The sequence below is a fragment of the Rhyacophila brunnea genome, unplaced genomic scaffold (assembly GCF_057557595.1).
Source record: "Rhyacophila brunnea isolate RB1 unplaced genomic scaffold, BYU_Rbru_1.0 scaffold_12, whole genome shotgun sequence".
NCBI classification, from domain to species: Eukaryota; Metazoa; Arthropoda; class Insecta; order Trichoptera; family Rhyacophilidae; genus Rhyacophila; species Rhyacophila brunnea.
Window position 1 is genome coordinate 32,183,187 of NW_028232774.1, and position 6,008 is coordinate 32,189,194.

Genomic DNA, 6,008 nt, shown 5'->3' on the forward strand with positions numbered 1-6,008 from the left:
AAGTATATTTTTGGATTTATCACAATATGAAAAATGTTAAATGAAAAGCTCATTGTCACATCTGATGCAGGGTTAAAATTTACATAGATCACATACCCAGTAACCCATAATATTGTATTTAGTGTATCTTATTATGTAATTCCATTTTTGAAGAAGTTTAATAGATATTTGCACTATAACCACCGGGTTCATAGATTGGATAAAAAAAATGCACGGTTGTTTGACTGAGTTGAATGAATTTACTTTCGTTCTCAGGAAGACGAAATAAATTTGATATACTTATCTTATTTTGTTTGAAATGAGGCACACGCCCTATTAATTATATAACGAGAACTCAAAATTACTATAATACTATACAGTAGGTGATTCAAAAGAATGAAATCACTGAGAGAAAGTTGTGAAAGCTGAGAAATTCTGATGGTGTTGCAACGGGTAAAATTTTCAGTATATACGTAAGGATAAAAATGATGGCCACCATAGTTACCTCTTTTACTAGAAAACAAAACTCTTGTGTAGGTCCTGGAAATAAAGAAAAGCCATTTGTTTCACTTCAGTATATTGTTACGAAAGGAAAACGGTTTGTTTTTCATTATAAATCACTGACGCCGGTTTTCTTTTAATGAATTAATATAACGAAAATTATTCATATTATAATAGCTCTATAGGTACCTACTCGTAATCTTAAATGAGAAGGCATTGTTTTCTAAATATATCTGTTGCGAAAACAATTTTGTTATTTAATTAAATATAATCTGGAAAATTATTTTGCCCTCTCTTTGCTGTTGTTTTGTGTTAAATTTTATAAATCTAATTATCTGACGTGAAATAATAATATTATCATTTTGTTTATAAGTACTGCGCGAGAAAATTTATAGAATAATAATATTCTGCTTTAGCTTTCCACGAAACTTTACGTCTTATGCTTTCTAATAAAGACTTTATTAAGGGCATAGGGGTAAAAAACCTTTTGATACACATTTTTGAAAGTATATTAATTAAATTAGGAAGTATGAATCTATAACATTTAATAAATCTATAATTTATAGATGTAACAAAACTTAATCATATACTGTTTCGCTTGATAATAATTATAATATTATAAAATATAAATTCCAACCGAATATTGATATAATTTTTCTTATTTTAATATATTTCTTTCTCCTGTCATTCATTTTCAATAATTATAATGATTTTTTCATATTGATTTAAAAGACATAATATAATCATTAAAGTTCCGTTACGTATTCAAAAATAGATTCAATGTGATGTATCTAGAGTTCTCTATAAAGTTTATGAAGGGACCTCTGTAGGCACTCGGCCTCTAGAGGAGATGGGAGGATAACGCCAAGAAGGACGCAGAGAGGCTGAGTGTGATCAACTGAAGAGAGAGCGCTCATGATAGAGATCCCTGGATGACGATTGTGCAGTAAGCCATGAACCTGAATGGTCTGTAGCGCCAGCATAAGTAAGTAAGTAAGTATGTGAAGATGAAATAAAGTATCTTCATACTGTGTTGTAGGTATATTGAAACTCAACGGATAAATTGTATGTATTTGATAGGTCTTCATCAAATCAGAAAATATTAAGGGAAAGTCGTGTACCTTTGGACGTTTTATATTTTTCTTCGATCATGATTTCTCAACAACGGAATATGGTAGAAGAAAAATGTGTTGTATATTTTTGTTTTTCAACCAATTGTTCATTCATTCAAATTTTTATTTATTTAAAACATTACTCTACTTTTCAGTAACATACATTTCCCTGAAACTGTGGTTTTTCTCCATATGTACAATCTACGCATGTACATTTGGACAGGAGTAAATGTATCTTTGGACATTGATTGTACCTACCCCGGCCGGATCCAAAGTCTCAACCCCATCCCCTTGTATGCGTTATTACTATTCTAAATTAATTGTAGAAATGACTCGACTCTATTATCTGTTTGATAAAGTAATTTATATGAAATTATGCGACATACTTTTAAATGATATCTTTTGTTATGAATAATTATTATTAGTAAAACTTTGCCTGGTTTTATTTTTAACTATACAAATGTAGATACTAAATCTTATAGTGAAAGAAAGTGACATATTTGCAGCTGTTTTTATGTTGATTTATAAAAAAATATACGGTTCTTGTCTCTTTAGTGGAAGCCAGGGGCAAACAAATTTTGAATATAGACGATATATTGAAGTATTTGTCAGGTTAGATTAGGTTTTTTTTAATACATACAAATAACCATGCCCTTGCTTTTTCGTACAAGGTGGTTGGGAAGGTTGTATTGATGTCTAGTTAATTATGTTCCTCTGTTTATATCTTTAATTTTCTTCATGGCCAGAATTACATATTTTGTGTAGTGTTCGTGTGTTGTTTTATTGTGTAGTATTTTGTAAGGTTTTTGGAGGTCAATTTCATGGTTATTCTGTCTAGACAAAGTAAGGTTAGGTTAGGTTAAGTTATCATTCTTGAATTCATGAATTTTGCCAAAATCGGCTATGAAAATTGCTGTTGTTCCTGCGTGGCTTCCATTAAACAGACTTATACCAAATATACATGCTATAAAATGTATAAATTTATATAAAAATATTAATTTTAAATTATTGAACATTGTTGTTTATCTATGACTTTCCCGACGTAAAGTTATGTCAGGATAAACAAAGCGGGATAAATATTTATGCGAGCTGGAATAAAGTGCGACGGGTGGAACCGGCCGCCTTAAAGGATTAATTTAAACAGCTGGCGTAGTACATGGGAGGTACACAACGTGTTTCTCATCCTTAAACTTTCCCAGTCGCCATTTTGAAGAAAACTCTTTTTAATTATACGACCCACTACGAATACATTATAATTTGCGTATTATTACAAAATTAGTGGCAGCAACTGACTAAGACATAAATAGTCGTAGCAAATGAAAGCTTCCATTTATTAGTTGGTTAATATCATGATGATAAATGGTGACAACTGAGAATGATATTAAAATCGAGAACAAATTGTGTTATTCTACAACGTTTTTATTAAGTCATATTCTTATTTGTCTAGTGGTTGTTTATCCAGTAAAAATCTTGCAATCGATTTTTAACTAACTTTCCGACTAGCTAAACATTTGAAACTTTTATAATATATCAGAACACGATGCCAATGTATTTTTTAATACTTTTAGCAATCTTTAAGTAGAATTGAATTAATTTTCACTTAATTCTGTTTTTGTATGAAAAGTTATTTCGGAAGAAATCCGTAATCCAATCCACTATTATTGGTTGCTAGGGGTCTGGGGTCCTAGCAACTAAATTATTAATATATACGTGCGTTACTATGGAAATCAATATGAAATGTCAAAATGACATTTCAGTATTATTTCTATCAAGTAGAATTTTTTTTGATCGTTTAAGCTAGTCAAGTCAAGTTTATATGATTCAACAGAAAAATTAAAAACGTTGTAAGTATATAAAAAGTTCTTTTTATCTTATAATCATTTTTATTAATAAATCTTTACAAAAACGTACATACACTGACGTTATTTTAAAATAACTTATAAAGAAACGTAAAATATAATATAAATTATTTGTTTCCAAGAAATGAAGACATTTAAAAATACATGACAATTTGCCCGACTCTGAAGGAAAAATGTATTTATTCTATATTATGTGACATACCTGTAGGTATATTGTATAGGGGATACTGGGGTGAAATCGCGTTACTGGGTGCAATATTATGTGGTTTTAAACTCTCCTCTATAACAGGATGGGTCTAACGGGATGGGATAAACAATGTATATTTCATCATTTCGAATAAGACTGGATCAGATTTCAATTAGGTAAAATATTACTTACAAGTGAGTGAATAGAAAAAAATATACTTCCACAGTTTTTTCAAAAGCTGAAAAAACCTAGATAAGGAAAGGGGTGAAGAATGAAAAATATAGTACTTACCTATGCTTTTATTATAATCACAATTAATTGTTGGCATTGTAAACTGAGGTTCCAGTAGTTATTGGAAAAAAAGTGGTTATGCCATGGCCGATGTAACAATATTATCTAGTCTATCAACGTTTGTGAATTCAGTAAAAAAAAAATATAAAATATAGTAAGTACTTATATATGACAAAATGGGAAAAAATATACTAGTGATAAACTTCCAAAGTAGTACCTACACATTTTTATTAACCTTTTATCTGATTTTTCAATAAGATTTTGATTTACCTGTTTTTTGTATTTTTTTTTCAATTAATTCAATTAGATAAAAAAAAAATTGCTACGATGTTTTGCCCCGGTCTCCCCTACGCGTTTGTAAATATTTTAGTATTACCCATATTCATCATAATCATGTAACATTAGACCAGTTAGTAAACATATAATATATCTATATAATATTAGTTTATGTATTAGATAACATACTCCTTAATGAATAACATAAATAAAACTATATCCGTATTCAATCTTCCTGCTAGGTCGAAGTGTAAAATTTTTAAACATTTACACCTGATAGTGTACAAATATTTTTGCCTCCAAGCTCTCAGTATACTTGAATACAGGTGTAGAATCAATAATTACCTTGTGTCGCATACAATAAGCCTGTTTAAAAAGTGAAAGTCACCAATGCAGTGGACGCCTATGGACAGTTAAATTGGAGCAAGGCTGTTGATTGAGTTTTATTATTGTATTAAAGTTACCGTTCAACTGGGGGCGTAGCTCAGATGGTAGAGCGCTCGCTTAGCATGTGAGAGGTACCGGGATCGATACCCGGCGCCTCCAAGGTCATATTTTTGATATTTTTTTTTGCGAGCTTTTTACAGCTAGGCATTTAAACTTATTAAAAAAAATTGTCAAAATGTCGTTTACGACCTACGTTATGCATAATAGCGTTCTGAGTACAAGCATATTATTTATTTTAAATATAGAATCTGATCAAAATAAACTAGAGTAATTATTTATCTATGTTATTGACCTTGACTCGGCTAGAGTGACTCAAAATTGATATATTTTTTTTCCTATAAAATGTATATAAACATATTTTATTACCTACATAAAATAACAAAGTTTATTTGTGAGTACCTAAGTAAAATACCATGTTCAGTACAAAACGGATCATAATATCACTGTGGTTGGTAGAAATTTCATTTGTAATGTGTATGTAATTGAAGAATTAACTCAAAGCACATTTAAATATAGATCATTATTGCAAATCTGCGTAATGTATTTACAGCGCTTTTGTATTCTGCTAACCCATGTGAAGATATCCATACTGTATGCAGTAGACAAATGAACCCTTATTTGGCATAAAGGTGATTATGACACATTTTAATAAACTATATGTTTTATTCAACGAATAATTATTTATAAAGTGTAAGAATATAACATACTTTTATTGAATATACTTAATTTGAAAACACTTCAAAGAAATATACTTATAGCCTTAAAAAAATACGCATATATCATTTTCATTCGTACATTCTGAAATCTTGTGAATTATAATTATTGTAAAAATAATATAAGCATATACTTAAGTATATAATTATTAGCAAGTGCAAGTACGTTACGTAAGTACGTAAATTGGGAGAGATCCTGATACCGGTTAGTAGTTAAGTTAATTAATACTTTGATTTAAAATACAAAATGTCGACTGTCAAAACTAACGCTATTTGTGATGCACTTTAGAGAGGTGTAAATAGGTAAAAGTTAATTTCGTCGCAATTACATGAGACGCATGTAGTCTAGTTGGTAGATAATATTGATGCGAATCCAGTAGGCGCGAGTTTGTATCCCGCTGTGCATCGTATTGGTTATATATTTATCTGAAGTATTTTCAAATTATGTTTGACATATTTCCATAATAATTTAAATACAACAGAGTGTCATGACAATAAGTCTAAAAGATTTCCAGAATACTCGTCAAGCACGAATCACGCCCTCTATTACCTTGAAATCTAATTAATTTTAGCCTATGTAGACGATTTTCATATATCACAACAATATACTGCGTAATGTATATTATTTAAAACTATGTATGTT

General features: G+C 29.7%; 1 non-coding gene across 1 annotated transcript; it reads left to right on the forward strand.

Annotated features, from left to right (window-relative positions):
- Positions 1 to 4,678: 4,678 nt before the first annotated feature.
- On the forward strand, positions 4,679 to 4,751 carry TRNAA-AGC (transfer RNA alanine (anticodon AGC)). The gene has a single exon. It is a non-coding gene; the product is annotated as a tRNA-Ala (tRNA).
- The last annotated feature ends 1,257 nt before the right edge of the window (positions 4,752 to 6,008 follow it).